General features: G+C 36.7%; 1 long non-coding RNA gene across 1 annotated transcript in view; it reads left to right on the plus strand.

The window, feature by feature from the left end:
- The first annotated feature begins 1,057 nt into the window (after window positions 1–1,057).
- The window catches only part of LOC125108001 (uncharacterized), a 44,101-nt gene continuing 29,105 nt past the window's right edge, over window positions 1,058–16,053 (plus strand). The window contains exons 1-2 of the long non-coding RNA XR_007129726.1: window positions 1,058–1,239; window positions 5,285–5,368. This is a non-coding gene — a long non-coding RNA (uncharacterized LOC125108001). The remainder of the gene's footprint in view (window positions 1,240–5,284; window positions 5,369–16,053) is intronic.

Below are 16,053 nucleotides of genomic sequence, written 5' to 3' on the forward strand. Positions count from 1 at the left end.
AATAATGGAGAGTGAATACATCCCTAATCCTTTGAAATCATCAATGTCATATAAGCAAGTCACATTCTCTGGTGTGCAAAGACCAGGTACGAGAGGGGAATGTGATGTCCATAGCAGTCTTCATGGTCCTTGTCACTGGACTGCTAAGACGTTTTGCTTACTCTTATCTTTTTTTCCCCTTCTATAAAACCCACTGCAGCCCTCACAGTCCTACTTGCTGATTTCTGCACTGAATATGCCACCCCCTTGCTCAAGAACATTAAGTGGTGGCTCCCATCACATACATCCAATGCAAATTGCATCTTCACCTACCTTCTCTTGCTTTGTCTTCCTCCTTGGTCATCCCACTTAATTCCTTCTTTCTGTTCCATTCCTCATGCTCTGCATCTTACTAAAAGCCAGCTCTGTGCTTTTATCCATGCACACTGAGCCTTCTGAATCCACTTTATTGACTCTCTGCCCTCAGTGTTCTTTAAAACCACAAATATGCAATTGCAGAGCATGCAGCTTTTTTTCATAGACTTAACGGAAACTTTCTTAACGTAAGCAAGAAATGTGGGTCTTGTTAATCGTTTATGATTATGCGTTTATGATTATGACTGTCTTATTAAACTATATTAAATCTCAAGCCAACTGAAAGATGTAAATACCTGATTAAGAATGCAAAGACACACACTTTAATGACTAAGTTTAATCCCAAATTTAATGACTGTTTCCTAAAATACAGTTCTTATTTTATCTCAGCATTTTCATCATAATATTTAAATATCATCCCAGAAGTATTATTAGCACAATAACCTGTGCGTGTAATGAGTGTGATATCATAAAACCTCAGGTTTATCTTTGGTTTTTGTATTACCAATAAAGGAGGAGGACTCTGAGTATTGCATTCCTTTTTAGAAACACGAAGAGAAAAGTTCTTAGAAAAAATTACATGCATTAAAAGGGGTCACTTATATTTGTTTTCATATTTATTTTCACTGTATCTTGGATATCCTAATACGTATGATTTCAGACTTCAGTTTGTTTTATATCCAGGATATGAGGATAAGGAAAATGAGTGGTTTCTTTTTACTTCTTGCTCTACTGAGTTCTACCCTTTGGAAATGGAATAAATTCCTCTTAGACTTGTTCTCTATGATTGGAGAAGGAAGTATTAAAGGAAGTAATATAAGAAGGATTACCTTCCTGGAAACCTTGGTCACCCCCATTTGAGAGCCTCTCATTTTAATCTTCATGGTATGTTCACTTTTATTTCACTTTGTTGTTGATGGCCTATGAAAGTATTTTAATTGGAAAATACTAGGTCTAATTTCTTTCTGGGATTCATTCTTTGACACAGGTGAAATTTAGTTGTCATATGCATGCAAATTATTCAGAGTTGTCTGAGGCAAAATCAATGGGATGGTTTCCCTTCAGGTACTCAATTAGGAAAATACTAATACTTAACTCCTACGATTATGCTACAGGATCACAAGCGCACATAGAAGCCATTAGGAATGCCTCAGTAATCAGTGAGGAACACAAATCTCAAATGAATGACTGCTTGCAAAGAATTTGGGTTTTGACAAAAGTTTAAACAGAACCTGACAGCTGCAATGGGCTGTGTTTAGACTTCTCCTACTGTAGGGTAGCAGATGCTCAGATATGACAACAAAGACTGAAAAGGTTTACAGTGAAAACTCACTGAGAGCAACACTTGTCTTCTGCAGTAATGAATACTTCAGGCTTTTTATTATGAATTGCAAATAGTTTCTTTCATGAAATCCATAAATATAGGTGGTGACAATGCCCTGTACTACTCTCTCATTCTTCTTCTCCATTAACTAACAAGATGTATGTAGTTACAGATGCATATTGATAATGGAATAGAGAATACATGAGTGGCTTCTGCTTTACCAAAATCACATTTATTTTTATTCTTCTAGGGTTTTCAATGTAATCCAAAGAAAATTTCTGGAGCTGGATTTAATTTTTGGTATCACTGTCATGACAGATTGTTTAAAAAAAATTAGGAAAATTTCTGTATCATTCTTATTGCAAAAAAAATCAAAATTTGATTTGTAAATTGTGAGATATGATGAAAAGAAAGTGGTCAGGTGTAAATATCTGAAAAGCAGTTTATTTTCTTATACATTGCCAAGAGGATAAATACATCCTAGATGTAAGACATGAAGGTGTGAATTACTTAAAATATTTGACTTCTATATGAATAAGAAGCCATTTTATTATTGAAAAACCATTTGTTTTAATAGAAGTAGCCATTAAGCTATTTATAGTAAGTACATTTCATGATACACTGTATTCTTATTATAATGTCAGATAGGTACGACATGCATGACCACATAAGATTTTATATTATAATTTACAGGAATGTATTAGTTACCAGGCTATCTCATTAACTGTCCAAATTTATCCCATAAATATAGCTTTATAAAATGGCTTAAAAATCAACTTCCTTTATGACTTGTTTAGCTAATTTGAAAAGGTAGCCTTTGTGTCTAACATGACAGACATGTTGAAATGAAAATAGTGGTGAGTTTCTTTCTCTTTCTGAATGCTCATCATTAATTTTCAGTGATTAATGTAAAACATGTATGTATCAAAAATATCAGTTTTATATGTACAACTACTTCCTATTTCCTAAGCACTGTGCCAGGTTCTGGCACATCTGGCACATCTTACAAAGATGACTGAAATAGATTCTTTGTCCTTAAGGACTTCACTGTGAAGTCCAAATGACAGGAAAATGGATAAATTGCCCCATAAGAAAATTAAAGATTTCCTTAGTTTCAGTAACTCTGTGGGGTAACTGGGAAAGGTTTTATCTAAAAAGATGATATTCAGACTCATTATTAAAGGATGCAGAATGAAGACATGGGGGAAATCATTCTAGGCACAGAATATAACACCTGCAAAGTTTGCCCGCAATTACTATGGAAAATCAATACAGTGAGGCTTCAGGTAGATGTACACATAAAGGAGGAGAGGTAAATGATGAATTAGAAAGATGTGTTGAGACCAGATGGTGATGAGCTTTGAATACAAAGGAAAGGAACCTGAATTTTTAATCTTGTAAGAAATGGCCAACCAAGGTATGTGATTGCACTTTTGTTTTTTAAGGGGGCTTATGATTTTGAAATGCCGTTATCATTATTATTATTTGGAGATGGCTAATTCTGTCAGTCATGAAAAAAGTATACATACTTGCTATAAGGAGAAACAAGAGGGAAGGATAAGGAAGATTTTGTCCTTTTTTAGCCCTCTAAATAATAAGGAGCTGATTTTACACATGGCGATGAGAATGAAGAGGCTAGATTCAATAAACATTCCTCAGTTAGTAAAAAGAGTTGTGATTGTTTCGTTTGTATGAATGAAACACCTTTTGAGTACCCTGTGAGGCAGGTGAATGTTAGCTGGACAGAAGAGGTAGTTTATATATGGAACACTTTTCCTCTCCACTTCTAATCTAGGAGAAGGAGGGAAAGCATTGAAGAGTCCTGCCCAGGGAACTTAGCCAACTAGCTCCCACTGAAAGGATGAACAGGGTGGGAGAGTCAATCAAAGGAGATCGGTGAAGCAAGGGAACCTTAGGGAAGAGTGACACCAAGGGAGCCAAGGCGGGGGGGAGAAAAAGAAAAAAAAAAAGTGGATGTTGAGGAGAAGAGAGTCTTACTGGTGCGAAATTCCACTAAGCTGCCAAGCGGTATGAAGATGAAGCATCCAGCCTTTGGCTGGAAATAAGGAAGTTTAGGATCATCTCAGAAAGACTGAATTAGTAGGAATGTAAGCCATAGTGAATATGACTTGAGAAGCTAAGAGTTACAGCCAGCAGCCTACATTTTCTAGACATTCCGAATGGAAGGGAAGAAGGGGAGCAGGATGTGGAAGGCGGGGAGCGAGCAGTGGAAGGATCGAAGGAAAGCTTTTGGAAAGGCCAAAGAATGGAGCACGTTTGTAGGGAAAGATGTTTATAATGAGGGAAAGAGAGGCCAAGCAGATTACCTTATGGAGCGACTTCTGGTGGAGGCAGAAGTTAATCCACCTGGAGGAGAGGCCTTCAAAAGAACAATATATACCTCTCCCCTCCAAGAGAGGAGGGAAGAAGCTGAGGATGATTGTCAGCTGGTGAAATGAAGCTATTTTTACCTCTTGGGCTCTTTTATTCTTTAGGGAGTAGGAGGCAAGGTAGTCTGCTGAGGGGGGACAAGTGAAGAGTAGTAAATCTTTGTAAGAGCTCTCTTGATGAGTAGGGCAGGGAGATGCTCTGGTGTAAGTGAAGGAGTTCCTGAAGGCATCCCTCTGTAATGGCATCAATCAGCCCAGTGGTATAAGTTTTTTCAGCATCACTGAATGGCTTTGGAGCAAGAACAGAGAAAATGTATTAATTAAATTGCCCAGAGTTAGGAATTAATCCAGGCATATGACAGAAGGACAGTGGGGCAAAATATAAAAGTATAAAAGTGATAATGCAGTGGTGTAGGGTGGCAGATGCTAAATAGTCAAGACTTAGAACTGCTTTTGTTTTACTACAATTTTGGAAGTTTAGGAAGCTTAGGCAGAAAAAAAATGAATGTATTCCAAGTCAGGTTTAAAAGAAGACAAATATTTAGACAGGATCAGCTCTCTTCTTTACTAGAGTCATCATCGGGTATAAGGTGGCGTAAGTGGTGGAAACCCACACTCAATGGCTTAATTTTCCTGAGTTTTTATAGTAAAATGAGTTCTTAGAAAGCTCATCCTTTGAATAGGATCTTAACCAGAAGACCATTATTACTTTGTCTCAATAGCTATCTTTGTAACTGCTTGAATTCTCACTTACGTTTTAGTTAGTAAGAGGGAATAAAGATAGACCTTTGAGAAGGGATAATTATAAATTTATTTGTAAAGACTATTGTAGGCATACAGCTGATACTAGAGTTACTCTATTCTGTTGGTGTCTTAAGTCAGATCTTTAATTTACTGTCACAGAAATCTGTTGAAGTCTGCCTTCAAGTATAAAAAGCTTTTTCATTAATATGTTCTCTGGGGTGTGACATAGTGAACTATATACTGAACTTGATGGCCCGGTTCTGCTCTCAACCACTTAAATCCAAATATGTCACTTTATAACTTAGGGCTTCAGTGTGATCAGCATGAAAATAACTGCTTTCTCCCAAGGTTCAGACTCAGAGCCTACCATGTAGGAGAAATCACCTTATAATAAAATCCTTTTCAATGGACAGTTAAGATGGCTCTATCTTCTCTCAATCTCTTTCCCTTTCTCCTCCCCCTGTGAGGTCAGAATATTCTGGAAACATACAAGTAAAGTCCAACATCTCCTCCTCATCCATCACTCCAGTCTGTAGCACAAGTGCCCTAGCTTGAGGTAGGTGCCTCTTCTGTTTGTTTCTAGAGCAACTGGGATTCATTCCATTGTTCATCTGGTCAACAAGTATCTGTTGAGTGCTTTACTGTATGATAGTCACATTTCTGGATTCTGGGTGACTTCTGTGAACTTAAGTAATTCTCTGTAATGCTATTTTTACCCCACCACGCTGAAATTCTATGCTCATGTTTATGTCTTACCTATTAGACTGTACCTACCTGAAGAAAAGGAATTGTGCCTTATTTCTTCAAATCCTTGTGATGTAGCATAGTGTTTGACACATAGTGGGTGGTCAATAAAGATTTGCTGAGTAAGTCAATTAGCACAGTTACATCAGTTACCCTAAGCACATTTATACTCAGAGACTTAACAATGGAAGAGATATATTTACAGAAGACTTAATGTAACTTATCTCTTAAGATGTTGCGATCTGCCATGTTAAATACAAAGAAATAATTTTAATTAACTTGCTTTGTTCCGTGACCTCAGAAATGAAGCAACTCTGTCATTTTGGTGAAAGTTACAGTTAAACTTCTGTGAGGAACATTTACTGAAAGTGCCAACAATAGATGGCATTAAAAAATTCTATTCATAAAAACCAGAGAGGGGCAGTTTAAGCTCGTAAAGAAAATAAGATCTTTGGTTTTCATTGTTGCCACCTAATAAGTGATTTCTATGAGTCGCTTATTTACTTTGTAATTGAGCAAATCATGAAATGAATCGAGCATCCACAGATTTGATGCAAATGAAGATGAACCATCATGTGCTTTTACTTAATAAGAAATTGAATTTTCAAGATATTAAGAAGGTTGGTACATTGTATGGTTATAATGCCATTATTCAAACAAGTGATTATCCAGTTAGAATGTTAGTTAGCCTATTTGAGGGGAATATTTCTGTTAAATTGGCAGTTGCTTGAATTCATTGGTCAAAATTGCCTTGATATTTCAGCACACAGGGGGTTGCTTCTGGACAACTGGTGACACAAACATTTGTCATGTGTGTTCACTCTATGTGACACCCACCAAAATGGCCAACATTTTTTATATTAAATCTACTACTTGTTTCTTTGGGCTCATTTTCATCAAATAAGTAGAAGTGCTCATTTCTTTTTCACACACAAATTTTTAAATTTGCATTTAGTAGTTGATTTACTGTTGTGCAAACACAGTGTATTCACATGGAGTCCATGATCTTGTTTCTCCTCTCCTAAAGTTTTGTTTTTGTTTTTGTTTTTGTTTTTGTTTTTTTTCTACCTCTATCAGTTTCTTCAGTCACAGGAGTGAAAATTCAAAATTTGATGTAAATTTCAAAGTTAAAAATTTCTTTTACTATTTTGATCTCTAATTGTTAGAGACTATAAAGCAGAGAAGGAAAAATATCTTAAGAAAAAATGATTTTCCACTGGAACTTTTATGATGAACTCTTTGGAATGGTACTTCTTCCTATCAGGATGATGAAATTATTACAGAGTATCTCTCTTTAGAAATTCCTTGTCATTATTTTCCCTTTCCCATCATCTTTCAATTTTATAAAACAGGGAGCATGGGATGGTGGAAAACATAGGATTTGGTCCTAAGAGACCGGAATTTGAAACCTGATCCTGGAATTTACCTCTGATATGAGCCAAGACAAATTATTAATTTTGCAATGCTTCAGTTGTCTCATGTAGAACATCATAACTATCATTTGAAGAGTAATGAAATAACCACTTCCAGCAGGATTAAAAGTGAAATTAACATACAGAGAGCTATTTACTTTGTATTTGAAAACTATAGGGTATGATAATGACCAAATGACTTTCGAATCCGTCAAGTCTCATAGGCTAATTAATGAAAGCTATTGCTTTACAGTCACCTTTTGTTTATGCATATGCACTTGTTATAGTTTTAGCTATTGCAAACCCTTGATCTAATCCAAGACAATATGCAGCCAATACAAAGTCCTGTATTTGGATTTTTTAAATCAGTTTCATGAGTATAGAATGGAAGGGACATGGCTTGTTAACCACTCAATAAGCAAAGATCTAGCAGCTTTAAATGACTCTTTTATCCCTACATTTATTCACCAAATATATGTTGAGTGCCTTCGTGTGCTCAATGCTGAAGGTGGAGCAGTTTACAAAACAAGACACGAATTCCTGCCCCCATAGAGCTTCTGCTCTCACTGATATAAATTCAACCCAAAACAGATCCAGCGAAGCTACTGTGAGACAGAAAGAAGGAATTCACTTTTATGTTAGTTTCCAACTGTAGTAAAGCAGGGCTCTGATGGAGCTTATGCTTCTTGAACATACTTGTTTTCTTATGTGTACTTTTGGTGGCACAAATTTAAATGGATATTGATAAATTGGGCTATCTTGGGAAGGATTTTCTGATTCACCATGGGTTTCTGAAACCATGCGCACAGTAAGTGGTATAGTAGGAGAAATGGGTGAAGGAACTTAGTCTCTGTTCGGAAAAAGAAAAGGGACAGAAGAAATGATAGCTGACCTCAAGCATCTGAGGGCCTGCTGCAAAGGAACAGCAACAAAAGGACCTTATGCTGTTCCAAATATAGGACTAGGATCAAAGAGCGGCAGTTTTTTAAGAAGTAGATTCCAGCTCAAGACAGAGACTTTTCCGTTTAGAGGAGTTATTCTACAGACAGGAGGTCATCAAGGGGCGCGCTTCCTCTTTGCTGGCGGTAACACAGCAGAAGCTGGAAGAACAGGATCAGAGGTCCTCCCTGAGCAGGAGACTGGCAAGATGCGTTTTGAGTTCTCTGCAACACCATCGCACCCTGTAGTTAACCACTGCAACCGAGAACAGCCCCCAACAGCTCAAAGCCAAAATATGTCCAATGACAGTATCCCTACAGGTTTCTGACCTTGAAGGTTTTTTACCTTTATGCAGGTCTAAAAGCATCTCTCTACCTGGTACATTTTATAGGAAATGAGAATGAAGCCTTTCCTATTTACCAGCCACATTCAAGAAATGCTTGCTTGGTGTATGGATTTCACTTTTGTTTTTCAAATTGGTGACCCCTTAGAGATTTGCCTGTCTAAATCCATTTTCTTATCAGGATTGGAGATGACAGGTTATTCCACTGCCCAAATATTAATTTCTATGGCACATCTATATATTTCATTGGTCAACCTTCTGTGAATTTTCTGGATTTCGATTAAATTGTCCTAAACTCCTGGCAAGCTAAATTTCTCTAAAGGTCTTCAATTCATTGCATTAAATACCTGTACAGCCTTGGATAATATATTGATTTTTTTTTCTCAGCAAAGTGACAAATACCATTTTCATGACTATAATAGAGATTGATTACATTTTATAGAACAGAGAGAGAGCCGATCTTAGTGAGACAACCTTGGAGCTTACAAAAATGAAAAAAATCATTTGAATTAATAATGAAGTTAGTGAATTCATCTGTTGCTGATGAAGTCGAAGTATTTTGAGAAAAAGCAAAAAAGTTCTATCACTGCACCATCACTGTGAAGAATTGAGACCAATTTCAGTACTTCAGAGGTGCCGGTTTATGAAACCTTTAGAAAAGTTAATAGTAATGATTTTCAAATTGAAAGCTATGACATTAACCCCAGGCATACCTGGGTATGTTGCCTGGTGGTATTCACTTTGAAAGATGCTTTTCAATTAAGTCATGACGAAAGTAAATCTTGATCAACATAAACTAAACTGGAAATATTAAGAAGTCTGTGGGGAGCAGTGCATGCTTCTGACATGATCTGTGTAGCCTAAATTTAAAATTGAGCTGGTCTCCTTTCCATTCTAAGCTTTTTACAGTTGGGCCTAAATTAGCACATGTAAAGGCTACCTACTGTGGTTTTTAGCACAAACAGAAATAAGGAACAAAAGGTTAAGTAAGGTCTTGAAATAAGCTATGGTGGACCTGGGAGACATTGCTAGGAAAGATAATTGGATTACTTTTGGGGGAGAGGGGTCTTTAAAAAAACATAAAAACCAGTTCATGTCTATTTAAGGACCTTATCCGTGTGTTCATCCTCTTTCTCCCATCACCCAGTGTTATTATACCAAACATAGTATCCTGCCCATAGTAGTGCTCAACTGTATTTGTTAAATGAATAAACACATTTTTTTGATAGCAGAAAGAAGTAAAAGTCATTCTTACAAACAACGCTGTTAATCTACTCATCTGTGCCATGGAACTTGACTACGTTTGCCTCTGATTTGTGGAATTCTTACATGGCTACAAGCTTATCACCTTGTAAGAATTCCACAAATCAGAGGCAAACGTAGTCAAGTTCCATGGCACAGACGAGTAGCTTAACAGCTTTGTCAGGGAGTGCGGTTGAGGCAGAGAAACTAGCTTTGGGGAAGCTGAAAATACATGTATATTCTGAGATCTGTGTTGACATGTTTGTTATACTTGGGAGAGAAAATGACCATACCTGAGGATTTTTGAAATCCCAGAGAAATTATGGACGTTTTTGTACCTCAGCCTCTTATTCTATGACTGTATTACACACAGTGACACTCAAGCATTTGAGAAATATTTTCTAATGGTGTCACAGGTACATGCTTTGTCTCTTCTATGAACTCCTTGTTGGCAAATTATTTTTGGTTCTTCCTAGTTGTTCTCTATCAACCTGAGTATAATTCTGGATTCAAAGTGTTTCAAAAAGTCCTGGGTCATTGATCCAGAGAGTGGAAAAACCTTCACTTGTATTTATGCTTAAATGATGAAGAAACTCTTCCAACAGTGGTTGACTATGTCCCCTGGTCATACATCTAGAGAGAACATTTTATATTATTTTAATCATCTTATTGAACTTCCTAATTTTACATTTATGGAAAAAGATACTTGTGCTCAAGAATTTAATGTTTACTGAAGTATTCTCCCCATTTATAAAACATGACTTTAAAAGTAATTTAAATAAAATAACAGCTGTAAGACTTGCTAATTGCCATCAAACTCTAAGAAACTGCAGTAAATAGTTTTCTCCTTATTTCCTATCTGAATAGGCTTGGTAAAGCCATTTCTTTCACTGTAACATACACAGTCAGCAAAAAATATATGCGTTCCACTGGTGCTATTAAATATATCAGAATGTGACTTAATTTACTTCACAACTAATCTATATTTTATTTTTCCTTTCATATTTCTTAGAATTAGAAGGAGCTAGAATTCCAATTAAAACCAATTGCTAAAAACTTAAAAAATGAGATTTGGGAAATATGTAAATCTTACTCAATTATAGAGAATTTCATGATGAAGAAATGTTTTTTCCATAATGTTTAAGAATTTTCTTTAATGTTGAAATTTTCTTTAATGTGAAAAGACATTTTCTGACTTTTAAAAGAAATACATAAATTAGCTTTATGTTAACCTTTAAGAATTGCTGTGTTGGTATAGGAAAACCCATCTTTTATATAATATGAAATTGGTAAATTAAACAGCATCATTTGGAAGCATTTTGAAAATGGATTGCTAATAGATTTAAATGAAAATTAGTGTTCATATTCAGCATTCCCACATATTATAAGTTATGATATTTTGTGGGAACCAAGTATCTAATAGTAGTGCTAAATCAGAGAATGAGTGAAGGTGGGCTCGCGAGATGTAGCTAATGAATGATCAAGTAGCATAATTACATAATTTAGCTTCTAAGCTCTAATATTATGTGTATCTGTTTATTTTAGACTCTCCTCCTTAAAAATGCAAATATAAAGTTTTCCTCCATCAGATGGGAAGATTGATAGATTAATTAAAATGGAAAGGCTTTTGTAAAGTATAAGTCAATATGTAAATCGTTAACATTTCTGAATGATTTTTTAAAGGCTGCAAGTCCATTAAATTTTGAGAATTAATTAATCAAAATGAAAGGAAGCCAGTTTCCCCTCTACACTAACTTCAAAAGTGACACTTGTGAAGTGTCACTTATTTTCAGAAGTTATTTAAAACCCTTGGCAACTGTTTAATAGATTTTGCAAATACTATGTTCATTTTAGTAGCAACTTCAAAGATAAGTTTTAAGTTAGTTTTTTCTAAGTTACAGAGGATTTTATTTAAGGAAATAAGTGATACAGACATGTATAAATTTAAGAGGGAAAAACCTTCGCCTTTATTTCTTGTACTATTCCTCCATCCCACTACTATTGATGAGCACTTTTTTTTTAAAGATTTTATTTATTTCAGAAAGAGCTTGCATGTGAGAGAGAGAGCATGAGCAGGGTGAGGGGCAGAGGGAGAAGCAAATGCCCCACTGAGCAGGGAGCTTGATGTGGTGCTCTATCCTGGAACCCGAAGATCATAACCTGAGCCAAAATGCAGACGCTTAAGCAACTGAGCCAAGCACACGCCCCTTTGAGCTTTTCCTATCAAAAAAGAAACATATATAAGTACACTTAGTAACACATATTGCTTTTTTCATTAAAAATTGGATGATTCTATACATATTTTTCTGTAATTTGGTTTTAAAATTACCTATCTTAAACATTATTCCATAACAACACATAGATTTTCAGAATTTGTGACTATTACTGTACCATTTTCTGTATATGTACCTTGATGTAATTATTCCCTTACTGAGGTTCTTGTAAATTATTTCCACCTTTATTCTGTGAATTAATAATTATATAAACGTGTGTGTATGTGTGCACACACTATCTATTCTTATATACCTCTGCAGGTACTTTTCTAAGCTAGACTTCTAGTGGTGCTTTTGTTGTGGCTAAAGACTGTAGACATTTAGGGGCGCCTGGGTGGCTCAGTGGGTTAAATCCTCTGCCTTCAGCTCGGGTCATGATCCCAGGGTCCTGGGATCGAGCCCTGCATCCGGCTCTCCGCTTGGTGGGGAGTCTGCTTCCCCCTCTCTCTCTCTGCCTGCCTCTCTGCCTACTTGTGATCTCTCTCTCTGTCAAATAAATAATAAAATCTTTAAAAAAAAAAAGACTGTAGACATTTAAATTTTTCTTAGGCATTACCTAACACCTTTGAGTAGGTATATAAATTTAAACTCTCATAAACAGTTATTAATAGTCCTCTTTCTCAGTACCATCACCATCACTGAATATTATTTATTGTCTTAATTTTTGACCAATATGATAGTATTTATAGATGATTTGCTGACTTCTCTAAGGATTAACAAAACAAATACTGATTTATCTGAAGAGTCGGACTTGAGTGAGACCTTCTGAAAAATGGGTGCTTAAAGTAGAGTGATCAGTAAATTAGTGTACCTTTAGAGGGTTTTTTTTTGTAAAGGGATCAGTAATGTCTTACTGAAATATGTTGGACTTCATGGTCCTTTAGGGGTGCTTGGGTGGTTTAGTCGGTGAAGCATCCAGCTCTTGGTTTCAGCTCAGGTCATGATCTTATAGTGGTGGGACTGAGCCCCACATCAGGCTCTGTGCTCAGTGCAGAGTCTGCTTCAGATTCTCTCTCCCTCTTCCTCTCCCTACGCTCTTACTCTCTGCCTCTCAAATAAATAAATGAAATCTTTTTTAAAAAGTCATTTTTAAAAACATTGGAATATTAATATGTAGGAAATTCTGATGAGATTTGGGATTAAGGGCTTCTGGTTTTGAGAGAAATGGAAATTTTGATGTTTATTTGGAGCAAAGATGATTATTCTTACCACACATCTAGATTAAAATAAGAACTTCTGATTTGGGGATGCCTGGGTAGCTCACTTGGCTAAGTGTCCAGCTCTTGATTTCAGCTCAAGGTCATGATCTCAGGGTCCTGAGATCAGCCCCAGGTCCCCAGGTCAGCTCCACACTCAAGGTGGAGTCTGCTTGAGATCCTTTCCCTCTGCCCCCCAATTCCACTCTTGCTCATGTGCACTTTCTCTCTAAAATAAATAAATAAAATAAATCTTTAAAAACAAAAACAAACAAACAAAAAAACCCTTCTGATCTGGACTTCCTGCTCCGAGCTTCTTCTTGTCTCCCAGTTCTCCCTCCCCAAAGTCCTTCTAACATATCCTTCAGTTTGCATCTTCCCAAATACATTAAATGTTCCCTGTTGCCCTAAAAGATTAAAAATAATGTAACTTGTGAGTTTGTTAAAAAATCCAGTTTCTCACTTCTCATTTCTGAAGATTCTGATCCACAGTGTCCAGAGTGAATCAGATCATAAGTTTTTACTAGAAATGCAAAGTGATTCTCCAGACTACATGTAGAGAACACTTAGGGAAAGACTGGGGGAAAGTGGTTTGTGTACAAGCAAAGGCCCTTCATAATTACCTTTCTTTCCTTTTTATTGTTTTATCTTTTTAAAGATTTATTTTATTTATTTTAGAGAGAGAGGGGAAGGGTAGAGGTAGCATGAAAGAGAGAATCTCAAGTAGACTCCCCGCTGAGTGGGGAGCCCTACATGGGACACCATCTCACAACCCTGAGATTATGATCTGAGCCAAAACCAAGAGTCAGAGGCTTAACCCACTGAGCCACCCAGGCACCCATCTTTCTTTCCTTTTTAACCTTGAACATATGTTTCTGTATCTCCTAGCCAAATGGAATGTTTTCTTTCTCTCTCCAAGTGGATTCTATGTTCTTCTATCTCTGTACTTCCCCAAGAAACCAGTTGCCTCCTCTTCACCTCATCCCTCACGTCCTAAGCCAAACCCCACCTCTTAAATGAAAACCTCCAGCTCTTCATCCCACAAGGTTCTGCTTCTACAGTATTTATTCACGTCACACGCTTGACACTTATGGTTTAATATTGTTACTTATGGTTCACGTGTAGTTCTCTGTATCCCTCATAGCCTCTTACATGTAATCAACACTGTAAAAACATTGGTTGGTTGGCTGGTTGGTTGAGTGAGTGATCATGTAATTAGACTACTAGGGAGCAGGTCAAAGACTGCACTTCAACCCCATGAAACCACTTCCTGACATTTTGCAACTCCTTCTCTTCCTGAGAGACTCTTGCTTTCACTGCAAATTGGATTGCTTGTTTTGGTGAATTAAACAAAAGCTGATGCTTACCATATATTTGGGTCTATTAATTGCATGTTTAAATCACCGTACATGCTGTGCTTGAGAAAGTTAATCCATACCAAAGGTAAGGTTTTTAAATTTTATTTGAAGTCTAATGTTATAACTCTATACGATCTTTTCCCAGTAGGGTAAAGGCCCAGGGTGCTTAGCTTAGCTTTCTTAAAAGAAAATTGTATTTATGTTCAGAATAATTTCTTATCAGTAGCTACAACATAACATTGTGGTGAAGTCATTAGAATAAATGTATCATTTGTCACGGGCCCAGAACCTTAAGTACATTTGATTTCTGTGCTGTATTCTTGCTATATGGAACTGAATTGTGTAATTTAGCATAGCTCTGAGTATAACCTGGCAGAGTGTTCATAAAAATTGGGATATACTACTAAAAATGATAATTTCCTGAGAATGGAAAATAGAATTAGCATATATTTACCAGTGTTACTCAAGATGGCCTTCAGAAAAGCACCATGTATTGGAAGAAAATTGATCATGAGGTACGCATCTCCCTAATAATGTTTCATGACATGGGAAAAATACATACTCTCTTTCTTCTCGATTTTTGAAAAGCAAGCCCTTGATAAGTCACCTTGGAAAAATGGAAGCGATTTATTAGTTTGTCATTTTCCTGGACTGAAAGTATTTTGACAAATAAAAAGAGACATTCTTGGGACATATATTCCTTTTTCTTAAAACTAGCAATTTAGGACATTAGTGGAACGTCTACGGCCAGGCTGGTCTCCTGTATGTTTGACTGCAGGAGGAGCAGGTGCGCACTTCCAAAGTGTCTTTACAAGTGTCTCAGTGGGGCTTCCCTCCCACGCCTCTGCAGGAGACAGCTCATCTGTTTAATCCTTATGTTTTAGTCAACCTTTCTTATTATGCAGATAGGGCGCTGAGGCTCAGCTGGATTTTGACTCTCTGAATGAATTGATGGGGCTCTTTGATCTTAACTGTGTACTGCATCTGTTTCATCTTTCCTCTTAATACATAGTCTTCCAAACTCCTGTTCTAGCCAGTTGGCGTTCTTAAAATAAATGGATAATTATACGAATAAAGAAATAAGAATTGCCATTTAAAACTCAGGTACAAACTTCACTTTTCCTTTGGAACTTTTTTTGGGGGGGGGTCATCATAAACTTCCTTGAAAAAATCTCCCAAATGATTTGATTGTGTAACTCTGTAAGGGACCACCGGATTTGAGAGTATTTAACTACGTGTGTATGAATGTGCGTGAGCTTTGTAGGATTAGATTTGCATAGAAAGTAAGAATGACTGATCTTTGCAATTTAGGAAATTGTATAGTAGCACAATATCTTATTAGTAGACCATATAAGAGCAAGACACAATCTACTTAGAAAAATCTACCATGTAACTAAAGGATCCTGCTGGGAATATTTCTTTACTTGATGAGAGTGAGGGAGCCTGAGTTGCAGAGAAAATCAGTTGGAATTAGAACTAATCCTCATTGAGAAATCTTTCTAGGATGTTAAGATATCATCATTGCGGGACGCCTGGGTGGCTCAGTTGGTTAAGCAGCTGCCTTCGGCTCAGGTCATGATCCCAGCGTCCTGGGATCGAGTCCCACATCGGGCTCCTTGCTTGGCGGGGAGCCTGCTTCTCCCTCTGCCTCTGCCTGCCATTCTGTCTGCCTGTGCTCGCTCGCTCTCCTCCCTCTCTGGCAAATAAATAAAATCTTTAAAAAAAAAAAAAAAA

This window comes from Lutra lutra, chromosome 8 (genome assembly GCF_902655055.1).
Source record: "Lutra lutra chromosome 8, mLutLut1.2, whole genome shotgun sequence".
Lineage (NCBI taxonomy): Eukaryota > Metazoa > Chordata > Mammalia > Carnivora > Mustelidae > Lutra > Lutra lutra.